This window comes from Symphalangus syndactylus, chromosome 23 (genome assembly GCF_028878055.3).
Source record: "Symphalangus syndactylus isolate Jambi chromosome 23, NHGRI_mSymSyn1-v2.1_pri, whole genome shotgun sequence".
NCBI lineage: Eukaryota > Metazoa > Chordata > Mammalia > Primates > Hylobatidae > Symphalangus > Symphalangus syndactylus.
In genome coordinates, this window is record NC_072445.2 from 59,479,551 (window position 1) to 59,503,012 (window position 23,462).

At 41.0% G+C, this 23,462-nt stretch overlaps 1 long non-coding RNA gene and 1 other non-coding gene across 4 annotated transcripts; one reads left to right on the forward strand and one right to left on the reverse strand.

The window, feature by feature from the left end:
* Window positions 1–4,023: 4,023 nt before the first annotated feature.
* LOC129473393 (uncharacterized) lies at window positions 4,024–21,904 on the reverse strand. Of its 3 annotated transcripts, XR_010119064.1 has the most exons (5): window positions 21,773–21,904; window positions 20,715–20,845; window positions 19,021–19,172; window positions 10,256–10,412; window positions 4,024–4,204 (listed from the first exon to the last, which is right to left on the reverse strand). It is a non-coding gene; the product is annotated as an uncharacterized lncRNA (long non-coding RNA). The 3 variants fall into 3 exon arrangements; XR_008654248.2 differs by lacking the exons at window positions 20,715–20,845; window positions 21,773–21,904 and adding an exon at window positions 20,298–20,359; XR_010119065.1 differs by lacking the exons at window positions 19,021–19,172; window positions 20,715–20,845; window positions 21,773–21,904 and adding an exon at window positions 14,016–14,199.
* LOC129473897 (U1 spliceosomal RNA) lies at window positions 4,045–4,206 on the forward strand. The gene has a single exon (XR_008654416.1). It is a non-coding gene; the product is annotated as a U1 spliceosomal RNA (small nuclear RNA).
* Window positions 21,905–23,462: the final 1,558 nt, after the last annotated feature.

Genomic DNA, 23,462 nt, shown 5'->3' on the forward strand with positions numbered 1-23,462 from the left:
AATTTTAAAGGCCATTAAATTGCACACTTACGATTTATGCACTTCAGTAATGTAAATTTTATCTTTAAAAATATGAAGAGATATTGAACGATAGCAGGTTTGCTTTTCACAAGGGTATGGGCTGGCAATTCAGAAACATTCTCTGTATTCTAGACTTAATAAAATGCATTTATTATAGTAATATTTTATAATTTTATATACACAATATATGTATAAAATATATAACATATCTATGATAATAAGAGGATGAGAGTCAGGTTTCCCACTGTTGAGAAGGGAAATGCATGTGGACATGGGTAAAAAGCAATGTACTCTGTAATGTTTGATTGCAATTGGAAATATCCATGTAAACTTATGGTTTTTAATAGTAAAACTTTAATCTTAATTTTTAGTTTTTTAACTTTGGTTTTAGGTTTGGGGTACATATGCAGGTTTTTATATAGGTAAATTTCATGTCAGGGGGGTTAGGTGTACAGATTATTTTGCCACCCAGGTAATAAGCATAGTACCTGATAGGTAGTTTTTTTATCCTCACCCTTCTCCCTCCTTCCACTCTCAAGTAGGCCCCAATGTCTGTTGTTCCCTTCTTTGTGTTCATATGTACTCAATGTTTAGCTCCCACTTAAAAGTGAGAATATGCAGTATTTGTTTTCTGATCTTGTGTTAGCTTACGTAGGATAATGGCCTCCAGCTCCATCCATATTGCTGTAAAGGACATGTTCTTGTTTTTTTGTGTCTGCGTAGTATTCCATGGTGTATATGTATCATATTTTCTTTATCCAGTCTACTGTTCATGGGCATTTAGGTTGATTCCATGTCTTTGCTACTGTGAATAGTGCTGCAGTGAACATACATGTGCATGTGTCTTTATGGTAGAATCATTTATATTCCTTTGGGTATATACCTAATAATGGGATTACTGAGTTGAATGGTAGTGCTGCTTTGAGTTATTTGAGAAATTGCCAAACTGCTTTCCATAATGGCTCACCTAATTTACCTTCCCACCTGCAGTGTATAAACATTCCCTTTTCTCCACAACCTCACCAGCATCTGTTATTTTTTGACTTTTTATTAATAGCCATTCTGACTGGTGTGAGATGGTATCTCATCCTGGTTGATTTACCTTTCTGTAATGACTAGTTATGTTGAACATTTTTTCATATGCTTGTTGACTACATGCCTATCTTCTGAGAGTGTCTATTCTGTCCTTTGCCCACTTTTTAATGGGATTTGATTTTTGCTTGTTGATTTGTTTAAGTTCCTTATAGATTCTGGATATTAGACCTTTGTTGTATGCATAGTTTACAAATACTTTCTCCCATTCTGTAGGTTGTCTGTTTGCTCTGTTGATAGTTTCTTTTGCTGTGCAGAAGCTCTTTAGTTTAATTAGGTCCCATTTGTCCATTTTTTATTTTGTCACACTTGCTTTTGGTGTCTTTGTCATGAAATTTTTGCCAGGTTCTACGTCCACCATGGTAGTTGCTAGATTATCTTCCACGGTTTTTATAGTTTGGGGTTTTACATTTAAGTCTTTTATCCATCTTGAGTTAATCTTTATGTATGGTGTAAGGAAGGAGTCCAGTTTCAATCTTCTGCATATGGCTAGCCAGTTATCCCAGCACCATTTGTTGAATAGGGAGTTCTTTCTCCATTGGTTTTGTCAACTTTATCAAAGATCAGATGGTTGTAGGTCTGTAGCATTATTTCTGGACTCTCAATTCTGTTCCGTTCATCTATGTGTCTGTTTTTGTACCAGTACCATGCTGTTTTGGTTACTGCAGGCTTGTAGCATAGTTTGAAGTCAGGTAACTTGATGCCTCCAGCTTTGTTCTTTTTGCTTAGGATTGCCATGGCTATTTGAGCTCTTTTTTGGTTCTGTATGAAATTTAAAATAGTTGTTTCTAGTTCTGTGAAGAATATCATTGGTAATTTGATAAAAATAACACTGAATCTATAAATTGCTTTGGGCAGTATAGCCATTTTAACAATATTGATTCTTCCTATCCGTGATTGTGGAATGTTTTTCCATTTGTTTGTGTCATTTCTGATTACTTAGAGCAGTGTTTTGTAGTTCTAATTGTAGAGATCTTTCACCTTCCTGGCTAACTGTATTGCTAGGCATTTTATTTTACTTTTTTGTGGCTATTGTGAATAGAACTGTGTTTTTGATTTGGCTTTCAGCTTGGATATTGTTGGTGTATAGGAAAACTGGAAAGAAAACATAACATCTACCATCACAAGAAAGCTCCAGATAAACAATACAATTATAATACTTTTTTCCATCAGAGAAGTAAGGTTGCAGCACAACCAAGAAGCCTGAAATTTAAAGAAAGGCCCTTATTAGGATGCAAGCACTGTCATACCTGAGTCAAAGCATGAGATGAAGAGAAGTTAGATGCCATACAAACAGAATAAAAAAGAAAAAAATTGATCAGATGAAATATTTGAAAAAATAAAAATAATGGAAAACATCAAAATACATATCCAAGAAATGCATGGGACCCCATGCAGCATATGTGAGGAAAAAAATCTAACTAGACAAATAAAATTCAAACTGCTGGAAACCAAAAGTCAAAAGAAAATCTTGAGGGCAACCCAAATAAGAATTATAGTAGATGTCTCATTAGAATTTATGCAACCCAGAAGACAAGAGTGACATCTTTAAAGCATTGAAAGAAAGAAAAACTAGCATCTCAGAATTCTATATTTTTTTATCCATTGCTTGAATCAGCAAGAATTCTATATCTTTTAAAATAAAGTCAAATAAATATTGTTTTGAACAAACGAAAGACGAAAGAATTAACTATCAGCAGATCTGTGCGAGATGAAAAATTAAATAAGTACTTTAGCAGGAGGAATAAGATCCTAGAAACTTAGTTGTACACAAAGAAATTAAGATTACGGAAATGCTGAAAATATCAAAGACATTTTTAAGTTGATAATTGCCCTGAAAGATAATTGAATGACTAAAGCAAAAGTAGTAGCCATGTAGTGTATGTTGGTAGAATATTTACATCTAAAATTTATGAAAATTTTAGCACAAAGGATGAGAAAGAGGACTTGGGAGTATAGAGTTCTGAGTGTGAGATCCTTAAACTACATGTGAAACACAATAGTTTCAAGGTAGATTGTGAATAATTAAAGGTATATATTAGCAGACCTATGGCAACCATTAAAAAGTTATAAAAGATGTGTTTTTTTTGTTTGTTTTTGTTTTTGAGACGGAGTCTTGCTCTGTCACCAGGCTGGAGTGCAGTGGCGCAGTCTCAGCTCACTTCAACCTCCGCCTCCCAGGTTCAAGTGATTCTCCTGCTTCAGCCTCCCGAGTAGCTGGGACTACAGGTACCCACCACCATGCCCAGCTAATTTTTGTATTTTTAGTAAAGACGGGGTTTCACCATGTTAGCCAGAATGGTCTCGATCTCCTGATCTCATGATCCGCCTGCCTCGGCCTCCTAAAATGCTGGGATTACAGGCATGAGCCACCGTGCCTGGTCTCCAAAATATATGTTTTTTAAAAAGTGGGCCAGGCGCGGTGGCTCACGCTTGTAATCCCAGCACTTTGGGAGGCCAAGGCGGGCGGATCACGAGGTTAGGAGATCGAGACCACGGTGAAACCCCGTCTCTACTAAAAATACAAAAAAATTAGCCAGGCGTGGTGGCGGGCACCTGTAGTCCCAACTACTCGGGAGGCTGAGGCAGGAGAATGGCGTGAACCCGGGAGGTGGAGCTTGCAGTGAGCCGAGATGGCGCCACTGCACTCCAGCCTGGGTGACAGAGCAAGACTCTGTCCCAAAATAAATAAATAAATAAATAAATAAATAAATAAATAAATAGTGATAGTGAGTGTAAAATGGAATCACAAAAATGTTCCATTAATTCAGAACAGAAGAAAAATAGGGAAAAAAGGAACAAAGACTAAATAGAATACATATAAAACAAATAGCAAGATGGCAGATTTAAATCTAACTAATGTCAATAATTACATTAAATTTCCCATTAAAATGCAGAAAGTATCAGATTGATTTTTGAAAAGCAAGACTAATACTTATCTGGTAAATGAGATTCCATGACCATGAATGTGGTTTACCCAGTGCAAGGCTTGTCCACTGCATGTTGGATGTGCTGACCCCTGTGATTTCCCCACATGTGGAAAACCTGACTATGGAATTTGTCCTGGTAGGAAACTTGTAACTTTTTTTCCCTGAAATAAAAAATAAAAAGAGCATCGTACTCTTACATGCTGTCTACAAAACAAACCCATTGTACATATAAAGGCAAAATACGCTACAAGTGATAAAGAAGGACCTTAAATAATAATAAAGGAGTAAGTTTAAAACAAGATATAAGAAGAGGTAAAAAGCATAAATGTGTGTGCAATTAACAACAGAGCTTCAAAATACCTGAAGCAAAAACTGCTAGAGCTAAAAGTAGTAGACAAATTAATCATTAAGACATCTATACTCCTCTTTCAGTAATCAATAAGACAAGTAAAGGGAAAATCAGTCAGGATATAGAAGGCAAGAACAATATTATTAACTGAATTGACCTACTCGACATTTATAGAACATCCAACCCAATAACAGTGGAATATACATTATTTTCAAGTGCACACGGAGCATTCACGAAAGAAAGACCATATTCCCGGCCATAAAACAAACCTCAATAAATTTAAATAGAATTACATGCAAAGTATCTTCTGTGATTTAAACTAGGAATTAAACTAGAAATCTATAACAGAAAGATACCTGAAAAAATTCCCAAGGATTTGGAATTTAAGCTACACAATTTTCAATAACAAGTGAGTCATAGAAAAGATCAAAATAGAAATTGGGGCTGGGCACGGTGGCTCACGCCTGTAATCCCAGCACTTTGCGAGGCTTATGGCGGGCAGATCACCTGAGGTCAGGAGTTCAAGACCAGCCTGGCCAACATGGTGAAACCCCGTCTCTACTAACAATACAAAAATTAGCCAGCTGTGGTGGCACATGCCTATCATCCCAGCTACTCGGGAGGCTGAGGTGGGAGAATCATTTGAACCATTTGAAGCCCAAAGGCGGAGATTGCAGTGAGCCAAGATCGTGCCATTGCACTCCAGCCTGAGCGACAAAGTGAGACTTCGTCTCAAAAAAAAAAAAAAAAAGGAAAATATTTTAAATTTAATTAAAATGAAAAGCAATATATTAATATTTGTGAGATGAGGCTAAAACAGTGCTTAGAAGGAAATCAATAGCATTAGACAACTATATTGGAAAAGCAAAAACTGTCATTTCAAAAACTTTAATTTCTACCTTAAATAACAAGATGGATTAAAGACTTAAATGTTAGACCTAAAACCATTAAAATCCTACAAGAAAACCTAGGCAATACCATTCAGGACATAGGCGTGGGCAAGGACTTCATGTCTAAAACACCAAAAGCAATGGCAACAAAAGCCAAAATTGACAAATGGGATCTAATTAAACTAAAGAGCTTCTGCACAGCAAAAGAAACTACCATCAGAGTGAACAGGCAACCTACAGAATGGCAGAAAATTTTTGCAACCTACTCATCTGACAAAGGGCTAATATCCAGAATCTACAATGAACTCAAACATATTTACAAGAAAAAAACAAACAACCCCATCAAAAAGTGGGCAAAGGACATGAACAGACACTTCTCAAAAGAAGACATTTATGCAGCCAAAAAACACATGAAGAAATGCTCATCATCACTGGCCATCAGAGAAATGCAAATCAAAACCACAGTGAGATACCATCTCACACCAGTTAGAATGGCCATCATTAAAAAATCAGGAAACAACAGGTGCCGGAGAGGATGTGGAGAAATAGGAACACTTTTACACTGTTGGTGGGACTGTAAACTAGTTCAACCATTGTGGAAGTCAGTGTGGCGATTCCTCAGGAATCTAGAACTAGAAATACCATTTGACCCAGCCATCCCATTACTGGGTATATACCCAAAGGACTATAAATCATGCTGCTATAAAGACACATGCACACGTATGTTTATTGCGGCACTATTCACAATAGCAAAGAGTTGGAACCAACCCAAATGTCCAACAATGATAGACTGGATTAAGAAAATGTGGCACATATACACCATGGAATACTATGCAGCCATAAAAAAGGATGAGTTCATATCCTTTGTAGGGACATGGATGAAACTGGAAAACATCATTCTCAGTAAACTATCGCAAGGACAAAAAACCAAACACCGCATGTTCTCACTCATAGGTGGGAATTGAACAATGAGAACTCATGGACACAGGAAGGGGAACATCACACTCCGGGGACTGTTGTGGGGTTGGGGGAGGGGGGAGGGACAACATTAGGAGATATACCTAATGCTAAATGACGAGTTAATGGGTGCAGGAAATCAACGTGGCACATGGATACATATGTAACAAACCTGCACATTGTGCACATGTACCCTAAAACCTAAAGTATAATAAAAAAAATTAAAAAATAAAAAATAAAATAAAATCTTGCACCCATTTTCCAAAAAAAAAAAAAAAAAAAAACTCATAGTAAGTAAAAGAAAGGAAATAATAAACATAGGAAGAGAAATCAATAAAATAGAAAATGGAAAAACAATAGAGAAAATCAATGAAAACGAAGCTGTTTTTTTCTTTTGAGAACAACAAAAAAGATAAACTTTTAGCCAGAGTGATTAGAATAAAAAGAGGAGACACAAATTGCAAACAAATATCAGAAATAAAAGAAGAACGTCATTACTGACCCCAAAGACATTAAAAGTATAATCAACAGGTATTACAAACAACTTTATGCAAATGCATTCAATAACTTAGATGAAATAGACATGTTTCCTTTCCAAGTATACCAACACATGCTGAAATAGACATATTTCTTAGAAGATTCAAATTATCAAGTTTTCTTCAAGAAGAAATAGATAATCTAGACCTATATCTAGTAAAAAAATTGAATTTGTAATACAAATCATTTTATGAATAAAACTCCAGGTCCAAATGCATCACCTATAAATTCTACCCAATTAAGGAAGAATAATACAAATTCTACACAAACTCTTCCAGAAAATAGAAGAGAAAGAAATATTTATCTGTCCATTATCAAGCTAGCTTTATTCTAATGACAAATTAGATAAACATAAGAAAAAAAGATACATATCCCTCATGAACATAACTTCATAATTCTAAAAAACATTTTTTTTTTTTTTTCTGAGATGGAGTCTCGCTCTGTCTCTCAGGCTGGAGTGCAGTGGCTTGATCTCGGCTCACTGCAACCTCCACCTCCCAGGTTCAAGTGATTCTCCTGCCTCAGCCTCCTGAGTAGCTGGGATTACAGGCATGCACCACCACACCCGACTAATTTTTGTACTTTTAGTAGAGATGAGGTTTTGGTCAGGCTGGTCTCAAACTCCCGACCTCAGGTGATCCACCCACTTCGGCCTCCCAAAGTGCTGGGATTACAGGCATGAGTCACCATGCCAGGCCATCAGTTCTAAAAAACTTAAAAAAAAACATCCTTTAGTATGTGAAACAGATAATATATGATATCCAAGGGTGGTTTATCCTAGGAATAGAAGGTTGTTTCAACTTTAGAAAAATCAATCCGTGTAATTCAAGCAGACTAAAGAGAAAAAAATATATGATTATCTCAATACCTGATAAAAAAGCATTTGGCAAAATTTAATATTCATGCACGATTTTAAAAAGATAAAATGCTCAGCAGTCTAAGAATAGAAGGAAATTTTCACAATTAGATATAGTGTGTCTACAGCAAACCTAAAGCTATTATACTTAATAGTCACATATTGAAAGCTTTCTTCCTAAAATTTAAAAAAAGCAAGATCTCTCCCCTTACCACTCCTAACCAGTATTGTACTAGAGCTCTTAGCTAGTGAAATAAGGCAAGAAAAAGAAATAAAATGACATACAGATTGGGAAGAAAAAAATAAAACTGCTTCTACTTGCAAATGACATTGACTATACAGAAAAATCCCATAGAATCTGTAAGAAATGTTATAAAAATTTTAATTTGGTTCAGCAAAATTTCAGGATAGAGGTCAATATACAAAAATCAATTATATTTCTATATACTAGCAATAAGTAATTAGAAAATGAAATTTTAAAACCAGTGTCATCTACAATAGCATCCAAAGCTGAAATATATAGCTATAAATCCAATAAAATATGTGCAAAATCTCTGTGTTGAAAACTAAACAACACTGACATAAAAAATGAAAGAATATCTGCCACTGTCAATTTGGTCACCTGGTTCCAATTCGGTCACCTGGTTCCAATTCCATGTCTTCCTCTTTACTTACTATGTGAATTTGAGCAGTTTCTTTAGTTACATTGTACTCCTCTTGCTTATTTGTAAAATGAGACTGATAATAATAACTACATAATGAGGTAATGTTACAATATGTGTCTAATGGAGCACCTGGCATATCATGAATGCTCAATAAATGCTATCTCTCTTTATTTTTATTAAAATGACAATGTGTATAAAGTCAGTATTTTACTGATTTTGCCCAATGTTGTCTCCATAATGGTGGTTCTTTTAAAATAAATCATATATGTCATGCTTTTGCGTATGTGGCAGTCATGAAAATGCACCATGTTGGTCTGCTGCTTCAGAAGCATAACTGACTTATGGCCCAGCTGCTGTCCTTTGTGACGCACCACCACCTTTATGCTAAATCCATGCTTCCTGCCAGCTCCCCCGAGCCAATGACTCAGTGCAAATGCCTGAGTTCCCCTGGCAGAAGCTAGAGGAAAGCATAAAGAGGTGAGATGTGCTAGAATGGATATATTATGTGAAACCTGGACACTAACCAGAGGAGTATGTCCCACAGGAAGGTCCATTCGCCAAAACATCAGGCCTCATCTATGTTCAGTGGTTGCTGTCACAGAGCTAGGTAATTAATATTCATGAGGATAGTAAGGCCTCAGAATGACAGACCAAGTGGCCAAGCTTAACCACTAGAAACCCAGAGTCCACAATTACTATAACGACCAGGAAGATTAGAGGCATCAAAGGGGCTTGACCTTCAAGGAGGTGGAGGGATGGATACTAGAGCATGGCATTCCCACAGGCAAAATAGATAAGGGCCAACAAGGCTGATGTTAACATCTACAACCAGAAAAGGCAAGAAAGGAGGAGCAAGAGGTTGACAGCAATTGCCCCAGTAAAAAGTCAGGATACTTTCCTCAATTCTAGGAACTGAGCCAATTTTCAGGTCCAAAATCCATTGACTAAAAAGACAGCCAGGTCCGTAAGAATAAGTACCCTGCAACACTGCAACAAGTTTATATCAAGATGACTTGTCCCATCCTTCCCCAAAGGGACCCAGGACCATTTGCTTGGGTGACTGTATGCCTGGCAAAAGGAAGGTCTAAACTATTGCACACAAGTTCCGAGTTGACCTTGACACCTGGACCCCTTGTTGAAGTGGGGGCTTATGAGAGTCAAGTAATGAATGGAGTCCTAGTTGGGTCTGGCACAGAGTGGGCCCACAGAACCTGTAGACTCACCCAGGGATCATTTCTCCATTTCCATGTATCACTGGAATGAATGTACTCGGCAGTTGGAGTAAACCCTACATTTGTTCCTTGGTCAGTGAGGAAGTGCTATCATAGTGGGAGAGGCCAAATGGAAACTCTGAAACTGTCCCCCAGGCAAGATGGTAAATACAAAATAGGGATTGCTCATCTGTATCAAACCTCTTTTTAATTGCTAGTCTCCCCCAGCAGGAAGTGGATGGCCTCTGAAGAATGACAACAGATGACTACAGTTTCAACCACATGGTGGTCGATTGCGGCTGCTGTGCCAGAGGTGGGATCACAGCTAGAGCACATTAAACAGGCCACAGGCCCATGGCATGTGGTTGTCAATTTGGTGAATGTGCCTTTTCTATCCATATTAGAAAAAAAGATCAGGAACAATTCACATTCACATGGGACAGACTCCAATATTCATTTATTGCTTTGCCTCAGGGCTATCTTAACTCAGCTGCCCTTTGCCATAATAGTCTGAAATAATCTAGATCACCTGAACCCACTGAAATCAAACTCATCCATTCCATCAATGACATCATGTTCACTGGCCAGAAGAAGCAAGAGGTGGCTAGTATGCTGGAGGTCTTGGTAAAACACTCATGCTCCAGAGATGAAAAGATGAATGAGGATTTAAGGAATCCAGTGGTTAAGTTCACGCTGGAATATCCCCTCCAAAGCAAACGATAAATTGCTGCATCTTATATCTCATACCTCAAAAAAGGAGTGCCTGGTAGGCCTCTTTGGGTTCTGAAGGCAACTCATGCCACACGTAAGACTGCAGTTCCAGCCCACAAATTGGGCAACATGATTATTGGCAGCTTTGAGTTGTGCCTGAAGTACAAAAAGGCTAGAGATGCAGGTCTGTCACCTGTGAAAGGGGAGGGAGAAGGAGGGTTAGTTAGGAAGAGTCTCAAACTGCAGTGCTGCCCTGCAAAAGTCCCAGCCAGCCCAACAGAGCTCCAGAGCAAAGGCTGCCTGTTGGAGAAGTTCCATGATGAACAGAAAGGGCCAGGCCCTGACACGCTCACCGTGCTCATTAGCTGTTAAAGGTCTGCCTAGGAAAAGCATGGCCTCAGCTCAACTGCTGTGGCTAAGCAACCAGAGGCACTGCAACCAAGGCTATCACCTAATTGCACCCTCACAGCTAATCTGCAAGTTCTTTCTTGAAGGGAGATCATAATAGCTCCATATCCCCATATTAGAGAGAATTCTCACACTGCATTTTGCCCAGGGGCTGGTGTGTGTGTGTGTTTGTGTGTGTGTGTATGCACACATGCGACAAAGGTTTATTTAACTCATCAACAAGGAAACCAGCAGGATGAAGAAGGAGAAGAAAAATTACTATATATAGTCAATGAACAAAAAGAATGCTGGAATAAGATTGCAAGTTAAATTGAAACTGGTAAATTATAAAACAACAAAACTACGATCTGTAGGATTTATGTTTTCTACTGGACAGAAATGAATTGCAACATAATGATCTTCCACAAGTTAACATTAACTTTACAAGAGTCTCACCTTAATCAATAGCAAATAATCAAAGTAACTTTCTTCCTGTAAAACTTCCCAACTGGGGGAACATTTGCCCTCTCCCCACCCCAGAGATATTTGACAATGTCTGGACACATTTGTGGTTATCACAACTAAAGGGATGAAGATGTGCTACTGGTATCTGGTAGGCAGGGGCCAGGGATGCTGCTAAATGACCTATTATGCCCTGAACAGCCCCCACGGCAAAGAATTACCCAGACCAAAATTTCAATAGTGCCAAGACTGAAAGTCGTGTACAGATGACACTTTTGATGGCTTATTAGGCAATGCTCTAGTATGACACTGAAAGGGCGTAAGAAGAAGATCTTTAATGTTTCCTTCTGCTTTCACTTAAATGTAAAATTGGGATAATGATAGAAGCAACTTCATTTAGGGTGAAGGATGATTAAATAAAACAATTGCGGTTGATTGTATTTTTACAAAGATGATGCACAAATATATATCCCATCCCACATGCTCTTCTTCTGACATGACACTGACATTCCTGTATTGAGGGGTGGAGGCTATATTCCCTTCCCTTGAACCTGGGTAGACGTTTGCAACTACCTCTATCAACAGAACACAGCAGAAGTGACACTTCCTGACCTCTGAGGCTGGATCATAAAAAGCAGCACAGCTTCCTCCTGGCTCTCTTTCTGGGGACACCACCTTGGATGTTCTGAGCCAACATGAAACAAGTCTGGCTATGCTTGAGAAACCCTAGAAAGGGACTACATAGAGACAGAGAGAGGCTCCCACCCCAGCCTGTCCAGTCTTATCAGCTCAGACACCAGACACGGGAGCGAATGAGGCTTTACAATAACCCCAAGTACTGTCTGATTGCGATCTCATGTGGAAGAAGCCTCCAGGCAGAACCACCCAGCAGAGCTGCTTCTGAATTCCTGGCCCACAGACACGGTGGGAGATAATAAATGATTTTGTTGTCTTAAGCTTCTATATTTTAAGATGATTTGTTCCATAGCAGTAGACACTAAAACAACCACACAAAAATAGTCCTTAGCACCCTGCATGGAAAGTGAGTTACCTGGTCACTCTTTTGGGGTAGTTTTAGTATTTTTAAGTACTATTTACATAGTATTTTTACTGTTTCTGTGCGCTAGAGGGCACACTGTCCATTGACAGCCCGCATACATGGAGGTGTAATTTTCTAATCAAAGCACCAGGTGGAGCCAGCCCCTAATTTTTCACTGTCCCTTTCAGAGGATGAACTTGACAAAATGGAAAAAAGGCTTCAGAATCAAAATGCTAGCATGTTTAGGGAGATGTGTTAGAGAATGCTCAGCATTCTAAATTCTCAAATTCTAAAACACAAGAAAGCTTATTTTGATGAATAACTCATCCCTAGGCAGGATGTGCACACAAAAAACAAGAAAATCCTTTTTTTTTCCTTTGTTAAATGCAACAGAGAAGGTTATGTTTTCTTTAAACCCTGAAAAGGAAAAGAGATCTGCCAGTCTATGATTTCTAAACAATACTGTACTTAATTTTTGCCATTATCTAGACACATAGCTAATGCAAGTTTCTGTTTGCTGTTTGCTTCTGACAGTAAGACAGTATTTCTGAATACTGATTTATGGGACTCAGATAACATCTGCACCACCATTTTAGCTTAAACATTTTTAGGTTTACATGTTTTCTAGTCCTTTATTTTGTATATACGAATTTAATGCTCTAGTGGCTGTGAAAATGGGTCATGATTCCGATTGCAGGAAATCTGGGAACCAAATCCTGTAAAATGAATTGGGTGAACCAAATACATTGTATCTCCCTCTTGTCTGAGAAATTCAAAGCAGACTCTACCCATCATCATTCACTGTAACCTGAGCAGGTTGGCAAACTGTCCTTATTATGATGATCTGCCAGTGCCTACGTAACTCCTGAAGGCTGATGCTTCTACCCTGAGATGGCTCAAGGATGGTTAGGGCAATAGAGCAGTGGTCTTGAGAATAAAGATGGTTTTGTGATCTGCTTATCTGATTAGAGGTTTATACTATAAAGTCAAGGCTTCATAGCCTGGTAGGGGATAAATCAAATGGCGGAAAGGATGGAGGCAGCTTGAACTCTGAAGAGCTGATTCTCTGAGGGTATCCTACAACTTTGACTCCACCCAAACCCTAGCTGACCTGTCATCTTGCTGATTAACCACAAGAGCTGAGGGAGAAAGTAAGGCGTGATCAGCTCAAACCCTATCTATCTTATGCTGGGACTAACACAAAACAAAGCCAAACACAATTACATGGTAAGTCAGTAGAATCATGTTCCTACGTAATGTGTGTCTGTCAGGGATGAGACTGATTCCCACGCTTAACTTATGGCCCTGTCCCATCACTTTGTGCTCACAGAATGCATATGGAACATCTTTTTCTCTGACACACAGTACTAGCAAAGGCTCTCTTCTTTGGCTTAACCACAAATTGTGGAGCATGAGAGCCTCAGAACATCTCCAATCTCTCCCAGCTAGTTTTGGAAATTCCCAGGGACAATTGTGCACATGCTCTCGAGAAGTTCCCCTGGATCCTCAAAACAGCCCTGTGAATCCACAGTAGCAATGGTGACAAGCCTGCTGCAACTCTTTAGAGGGTACTTGGCTGGGTCCCATGGTCACTGATACTGACGGCAGGATTTTCAGGTCACTACTAAGCACTTCCCACAAATGGCCATGACCGAATTCCATACACTTGGTAGCCTGTCAGTGCAGTGGCTCGAGTGTGATGATTCAGGCAGGGAGGCAGCCTCTGTCCCTGTGACTATTATCCTCCATTGCTAGGCTGTCTTCTTGGGGCTCATCCCCTTAGGGTCCCTTATCAAGTCTGTGAGGGGCTGGTCAGGCACACAGCAGTATGAGCAGCCATTCATCCCACCCAGCCTCTCCAAAAAGGATGAAAAACCATGTTTTGTGGCCCAGATCTGTATACTCTACCTGGCGATGACTTCTTCCTCATAAGTCATTCACTCCTCAGGCAAATAACACACCATGGTAAGCTCACCCTGTTGCCCTTGCACCTCCGATGCACCCACATTAGCAGGCTCAGCTCATGCTAGTTCCCAAACTGACCTTGCATTGCTCAAGCAACTTTAAAACCAAACCTACAAAGCTGGTGTGTAGCTCACAGTTTGATGACTATGCAAATTACATCCTGAAATGTCTCTACTAAACATGTGACTGGACACATCTGAATTTACAATGGGCACACGGCATCTTGGCATCTTGGTTTCATAGGTGAAAGACTCTGAATAAGTACCTTTTTGGCAATAGTTCAATCTGAAGTGGATTAAGGCAAGATTTAGAATCTTTAAGCAGGGTAGTACTTTTTTCAAATGCGCATGTTTCCAAGGGATAGAGTCACTGGATGGAGTTTTCCAGCATGGCAGCCCTTCTCTGGTGGAGGCAGCTTGCTGAGATCAGAGGGATGTTCAAAGCAGAAACCAGCTCCAAGGTTCCGCTCCTTTTCATAACAAATTAGCATAGTTCACACCCTCCCCCTCTACATGCCAATGTTAGAATGATCTCATAGGCAGGCCAACTCCACCCCTTTCTGTACCTCTAGACTTCCATTCAACTCATAGAGCTATGCCCTCTTCCTGTACTTTTGCCAAACAGGGTCTTGCAAAATTATTCCATCACTCATGGGTGCTAATGAACTGGATCAGAAATTGACCACCTGGATACAGAGAGTTTACTCAAGGATACCAGAGTCATCTTTTCCTTGCCTGGCCCCTTTGCTCACATTATTTCTCTCGTCTCTTTAAAACAGTAATCAAACTGGCCGGGCAAGGTGGCTCACACCTGTAATCCCCGCATTTTGGGAGGCCGAGGCCGGTGGATCACCTGATGTCAGGAGTTCAAGACCAGCTTGGTCAATATGGTGAAACCCTGTCTCTACTAATACACAAATTAGCCAGGCGTGGTGGCATGCGCCTGTAGTCTGAGCTACTCGGGAGGCTGAGCAGAAGAACCACTTGCACCTGGGAGGCAGAGGCTGCAGTGAGCCGAGATTGTGCCATTGCACTCCAGCCTGGGCGACAGAGCGAGACTCCATCTCAAAAAAAAAAAAAAAAAAAAAAAAAAGCAGTAACCAAACTTTGCTTCACTGTGGTTTGGTAAAGTGGAGCAGGTGTCTACCAGTTTTTCATGCAATCTGCCCAAATGGCCCTTTCAAACTCTAATGGTGTCAGAAGCTCAGCTCTGGTAGGGGAGCTACATATGGTATTTCTCCCCTGTTGCTTACAAGTTCAAATGCTCTGTGCACTGACAGCAGCAGGAGGAGGAAAAGCTAAACATGGTGGTGTTTACTAGAGGAATCTGTCCTCTGTAGTTGTAATTAAGAGGTTTGCTAGACCATATGGGACGGCTGACCAAGTACTAAAGCAGCTATGTCAAACACAACACCAGTGGTTTTATTTACAGCCAGGAAACCAGTGTGTTTCATGTGCTATCCCAACAGGGACCATCTCCACATCTTTAAAGAACAATGTGCCAATAAAGGAAGTAGAACGAAGGATTGCAGCCTCCCCGGCCCCCCTGAGCCTCTCTGCCTTCTGGTGACAGATGCATTTTAATCGTCACCATCTGTAGAAAATGTTCTCTTCCTGGTTGCCTAACCCAGAGATCCAGCAGTTGGAATTCCAGACAGGAATTCTATAGTGTGGGATGGAGAAGTATTTGGAGATGATGTGGTCACAGTTACCTCTCAAGTTATTCTGGAGAGGCCATTTTCACTCTTCCTATACTTTGTGTTGCCCTATTCCCAGTTTTGCTTCACAATGTTTTGAGACATGTCTATGAGGCCCCAATCCTACACCCACATAATCTCTCTCTACACTGCCTTTCTCTCCCTAAACCTGCGGCTACAGCTCCCCACGCCAGTAGGCTCAGCCCACACTAGTTCCCAAACCAACCTGGGATTGCGTAAGTGACTTTAAACCTAAACCTACAAATCTAGTGTGAAACTCAGAGTTTGATGACTGTGCAATGAGCCCAATTCCTGGCTGCCATGTTACATCCTGAACCCTTACTACAGATTTAACTGGGATGGGATAACCCCGAGGTATCCATCAAGATCCTGCATCCATAATAATCGTTGCTCTCCACGGAGAATTTCTGAAAAAATCAATCCTCTAATCCTGACAACAGAGACTTTCACCATCTTTGTCTTAAAGATGAGGATGCAGGGGCCTGAAAGAGGCTATGTAACTTCCCCAAGTCAGTGTCAAGCTGGGACTGGAAGATGAGTATTCTAAAAATTATACGCTGTGGGCTGTGATTCAGCCTCGAGGGACTCTACTTGGAACCACCGTCTGGTCCTCTAGTTTGAGACTTGTTCTGAGCTTCCTCCTCTACCTGAGTCTCCAACCAGGTTCCTCCTTAAACACCGAGTTAGCTTGGTGACCAGGACCCTGTACCCCAGGTTCATCTCACCTGGCTTTCTATCGTTCACCAGAATTTCTTACTGCAATGTTCCCCTTCTCTTGGGACACATGACTGCTTAACATAGGCTTTTAATGTATGGCTCCTTGTCTTTGAGAGTTGGGAGCAAAATAGGCCACGGGCATGAGGAAGGCGATATTGTAGCAGCCTTGCTGTCAGGGTCAACATGGTGCAGGCCGGCGGTCAGTCCTCTGCAGCCCTGGAGGGTTGCAATGCGTACCCTTCATGACTCTCAGCACACACACGCATGCACACACCACACACACAACCCGACACACATCACATACACTCTGAATACACACCACATACCCACACATATTTACCACACACACCACACACATCACCCCCACACACACCACATACACACCACACTCACACATACATACCACACACATTACCCACACACACAACTCCCTACACATCACACACACACACATACATATACACACCACATATACACCACACACAACCACATACACACTACACATACCATACACACACAACCCTATACACATCATCTACACACACACCACATATACACCACACTCACATACCACACATCACCCACACACACCATCCTACACACATCACCCACACACACACCATCCTACACACATCACACACATACATATACTCACCACATATACACCACACAAGCACATAAACACCACACACACCATACACACACAACCCTAACACACCATACACACACCACCCTAACACAACATACACACACCACCCTAACGCACCATACACACACCACCCTAACACACCATACACACACAACCCTAACACACCATACACACACCACCCTAACACACCATACACACACCACCCTAACACACCATACACACACCACCCTAACACACCATACACACACCACCCTAACACACCATACACACACCACCCTAACACAACATACACACACCACCCTAACACACCATACACACACCACCCTAACACAACATACACACACCACCCTAACACACCATACACACACCACCCTAACGCACCATACACACACCACCCTAACGCACCATACACACACAACCCTAACGCACCATACACACACCACCCTAACACAACATACACACACCACCCTAACACACCATACACACACCACCCTAACGCACCATACACACACCACCCTAACGCACCATACACACACAACCCTAACACAACATACACACACAACCCTAACACACCATACACACACAACCCTAACACAACATACACACACCACCCTAACACACCATACACACACAACCCTAACACACCATACACACACCACCCTAACACACCATACACACACCACCCTAACACAACATACACACACAACCCTAACACACCATACACACACCACCCTAACACAACATACACACACCACCCTAACACACCATACACACACCACCCTAACACACCATACACACACCACCCTAACGCAGCGGTAAGTTGGAGGAGAGAAAGACACATACGTATACACACCACATACACACCACACACATATACGCACCACACACACAAAACCCTACACACATCACACAAATACACATACATATACACATGACACACACACCATAAATGTACACAACCCTACACACATCACAAACCTATGCATACATACACATACCATATATACCCCCACACACAACCATATACACAGCACACACACTACACACCCTACAAACACACACAACACATACCCCCATGACCCTACACACATCACACACACGTGCACATATCACATATACACTGCAGACACCATACACATACACATCACACACATGTGACCCTACACACATCACACACATAAACACACATATACACACCACATATGTACCACACACACAACATACACAGCACAAAGCACATGCATCATACAAACACATACACACACATACACATACCACATACATAGCATATATACTACACACATACACACATGCTATGCACGCACATAGACACACACACACATTCTTCCTAGATTCCCAAGTCTTACACTGCACCCCCACCTCTCCTGACTGGCATAGAGGGCTGATTGTATCAAAGCCTGGCTGCAATGAAAAAATCTGGTTCCCTTGGGGGCTGTGACAACAGCATCATCAGGCATCTAACCAAGGCAAGTGCTGCAGTCGATGTTCCCGAGTATTCTTCTCTAGATATAAGCTCCTTTGCTTCTGAAGCAATCTCAAAACTCCTTTACAGTCTGGTTCAACAAATTCCCACACTTGTACAATGTTTAGTCCATAAATACTGAACATCAAAGGCAACAGAAAACCCTAGGCATAGGTCTGTCTATTCAGAGATTATCTCAGTTGACAGCAAGTGAATTGACCCACCCAAACCACTGGGTTCCATGACAAATTCTTCTCCAGTACCTAATATCTTTGGGATAACGCATTAATTCACTGAACAACTCTTTGCTGATTGCCTGTGTGAGGTCACTGAGGGAGACACACATCTATGACTCATGTGACCTCTGCCCTCCAGGACCTACCTTCCGGTTTGCTGGGTGTCATAGCAGATGCAGTAGGCAGCCTGCTCAGACCAGCTCCACATCCATCCTCCGTTCACAAGAAAGGCTTCTTGGTATGAGTATCTGCAATTCTCTGCTGGAGGGATTTTCTTTACTGGTCAAGTGTGACTGCTCTGAATGCAAGACAAAATGGAAATACCCAGGAATGATTTTCCCTGGAATCCCTCAAATAAATAATGGGCAAAGCATTGGTGAATACACATTTTAGCCTCCCTGACCTTGGCTGGGATAACTTTGTTCCACATTGCCTCCAGTGGGATTGAGGTCTAGTCCTCCATATCAGTAACTGAATTGATAATGCATCCTTTGATTTTCTTTGCCTCCCACTTTTACTAACCCCCTCTTCCATTGATGATTACTGTGATCACCTCTCTGCTAAACTACTCAGATTTGAATCCTTGTCTCAGAATCAGCTTCCAGAGGAACCCTGACTAATTAAAGGGCTAAAATACATGTATAGATAGTTATAATTCTAGAAGAAATGAGGTAGATGACATTAGAGTGCTTTATTTAAAATCCTATAAGAGTTCACAGGAAGAGTAAATTACTTTGAGTTGGGAAATTAGAAAGGACTTCATGGAGGAGAGTCCTTAAATGGGGAGCAGGATTTGGGTGTTCAGTGATGGAGTAAAAGACACTCTAAGTGGGGTTGGGTAAGTGGAGGTATGACAGCAGGAATTGAGTACGGCAGGTTTGAAAACAGTTCAGTCTTACAGAAGCATTTTATGAAGGAAAACAGCAGCAGAGGAGCCAGGTAAAGATAGATTTTAAATCCTAATGCCAAGGTCAGAAATGTTTAGCAAGCCGTCTAGCACAGCTCTGTCCAGTAGAAATTTCCAGAATGATGGAACTGTTCTAACTATGAGCTGTTCAAAATGGCAGCCACTAGATACAGGTGGCTATTAAGCATTTGAAATATGGCTAGTGCCACTAAGAAACTGAATTTTTAATTTAATTTAATTTAATTTTAACGAACTTAAGTAGTCAAATGGCCAAGGGCTACTGTTTTGGACAGTAGATTTCCGGGCACTGCAATATGACAGGATCAGAAATACGTTTCAGGATAAGTAATCAGAGGACTGACTCTAAGATCATATGGGAGGTGATCTGAAGATAGAGACCAATGATGAGGCACAATCAATAACTGGGTAAGTGTCGTTTCTTATTAAAGTTAAAAATGAAAATATTTTCTTCAAATAAAAAAAAACATAAATAAAACAGATGAAAGTGGAGCTAACCTTGCTAAAATGAAGAGAAGTCCCTGAGGAATCTCCCTGGAAATCCCAAAAGCTGCTCAGAACTCAGCTCATTAACCACAAGGCCAAGTGAAAGGTGGTGAAGAGTTCTACCAAGGTAAGAAACATGAAGAGGAGGAATAAATCTGGGAGACATGATAGAAGTGAAGTTAATCTCTCTTAGCAACTAATTACATATAAGAAGTAAGCCTTGAATATCTGCACATTTATTCTATTATTCACCTAAGCCCAAACCCTGGTGTTATCCAAAATTCTTCCCCATTACTCAATCATCACAAATATATTCTTCCCCATTACTCAATCATCACAAATATACTAGGTGAACAAAAATAAAGCTTATTGAACAAAATTAACATACACAGTGTGACACAGATAGTACTGAGAAAAATCAGGACTCACATCCAGGTTCATTGATGAAAGGCTTTCCCTAGGGTTTGCTGCCCACCTCCCGGATAATGCAGTCATAGGAGCCAAGGTAGGGGCCTTTACAAGTAGGGTTGTCAATCAGTAGTTTTAAACACAGCAGCAAGCTGGGGGAGAGAAAGACAAATGGACATTAAAGTTGGGAGTTAATTTCAGTTAGAATTAAGAGAAAGAAGGTAGGCTCTCAGATGTCAGACTGCCAGGATTTCAGGGATATGGTAAAGAAATGAAGTATAAAAAAAAGTGAAGATGCAAAAGTGAAGGCAATGAATATAAACTACTCTTTAGTTTTTTGGTAAACGGAAGAAAAGGATGGAATACCCTGGGAATACTCAGTGAGGTGCTTGCTGACTTGCATTTTCTGCATCTATGAAATCTTAAAGTATCAAGAACAGCCAATGTCTTTTCCTTTTTTTTTTTTTTTTTTTTTTTTGGTGACAGTTTCTCTCTTGTTGCCCAGGCTGGAGTGCAGTGGTGCAATCTTGGCTCACTGCAACCTCCGTCTCCCGGGTTCAAGCGATTCTCCTGCCTCAGCCTCCTGAGTAGCTGGGATTACAGGCATGTGCCACCACATCCAGCTAATTTTGTACTTTTAGTAGAGAGAGGGTCTCTCCATGTTGGCCAGGCTGGTCTCAAACTCCTGACCTCAGGTTATCTGCCCGCCTTGGCCTCCCAAAGTGCTGGGATTACAGGCAAGAGCCACCGTGCCTGGCCAACCCAATGTCTTTTCAAAGAAAGTCCTTGGTCATCTGTCACTTTACTTAGAACTAAGTGGCCTCAGCATCAGGTTGATAGGACCAAAGGTGAACCACCGAGGGAGCCATCTCTTTTAGGCTTACTCGTGAGAATGGAACAGCCTGGTAGAAGAGCTCTTTCCAATAGAGGCAGGGTGCACTGATGGCCAATTGCCCAGGGCACTCGCCCTCCTTGTCAAGGAGTTGGAACCCGCCAAAGACACCAGAGAGTTGCAGGTAGCAGCAGGGAAAGTAGAGGCCGAGACATAAGTGGAGGATCACTTTGTCTCCTCCAGTCACCTGAAGCAGAGAATAAATTTATTCCCCGAAGAAACAAGATGACCAGACGCGTGGAGCTTCATGGTGTCTTGAAGGATGCTGCACTGTTTGCAAAGCTTTGCTGAAAGTGGTTGAGATCTTGTCTTCCTTATCTTCTCTTGCATCCTTATGAAAAAAACAGAACACAACAAATTCTGTCTTTTGCAATCTGAAAGAACATAGCCAAGGCATGGGATAGTCCTGAAGACAGTGAGGCGAAAGTGTTGATGCCCTTCAAAAAGTCATCCTAGAAAATTCTCATAGGGCAAGCCTCTTTCAAAAGATTTTCCAATGGCTATAGGTTCAATGGTCTCAGTTTTGAGAAAGTACAGAAGTCTTAGGTTTACTCACAGACTCTGGAACAGTGCCCTCTGCCCTACAGAATAGCTTTAACAAACAAATAAACAAAGAAACAAACAGAGTCTTGCTCTGTCACCCAGGCTGGAGTAGTGGTGTGATCATAGCTCACTGCAGCCTTGAACTCCTGGGGGCTACAGACCCACACATCACCATGAGCAATCCTCCTGCCTCAGCCTCCCACAGTTCTGGGATTACAGGGATAAACCTCCATGCTGGGCTTGGAATGGCTTTATTTTAAAGAGACCAAGGTTACAGATAGCTGAAAAGTACAACTTCAGTCCTTTGCAATCTTTTCTAAACATAGCAGGCCGAATCTTCCCTTTTAGTACTGGAAAGATAAATTAATGAAAAGTCAGTACTTGAAAGAGAAAAAAAGTCCAATGACTCTGGAACGGAAAGCAACCTTGGAGATTATTATCTGAAGTGTATCTCTTCCAAAATTTATATGTGAAAGTCCTAACCCCCAGTTCCTCAGAATGTGACTGTATTTGGAGATGGGGTCTTTAAAGAGGGAATTAAGGTAAAATGAGTTTATGCAGTGGGCTGAAATCCAACCCGACTGGTGTCCTTATAAGAAGAGAAGATGAGGACATAGACACAACAAAGGGAAGACTGCGTGAGGACACAGGGAGAAGGCGTCATCTGCAATCCACGGAGAAAGGCCTCAGGAGAAACCAGCCCTATCAAAGCCTTGAGTGAGGAAATAAATTTCTATTACTTAAGCTGCGCAGTGTACAGTACTGTGTTACCGTGGCCTGAGCAGGCAGAGACCATGCAGCCTAACCTTTTTGCTTCAGTCTTGAAGAATCTGAGTTCAGAATCACACGGCATGTATTAGCACTAAGCGCAAGCCTCAAGGGTCTTCAGTCTCAGCCTAGAGGCCTTCCCACTTACCATACCCCTGACAACAGATGCGGTTTTCCAGAAAGGAGAGAGGATGATAGAGAGAGCAAAGACACAGGGACAGAATCTAGTTAATTATGAGAAAGGAACGGATGGGAAAATGACTCCCTGATTCCACAGCTTCATATAAGAGCCTGTGACTCTTGGGCTACCTTCTTCTTAATGACTTTTGCTTGTTTTGCATTCTTATGCTCACTCCTAGCTTTGTTCCTAACTGGGGCAAACGACTGGTTGCAAACATTCCAAAGTGACTTCAGCATGAATTTTAACTATGTGAAGCCAAGTTGGACAAATGGACCTAAACTTATCCAAGAAGGTCTTATTCTTTCCTTTGGTGTTTATATCTCTGATCTGTTGATTCTCTTCCAGCACCTCCTTTCATGAGAGAAATCCAGGGCAGCTGGGAAAT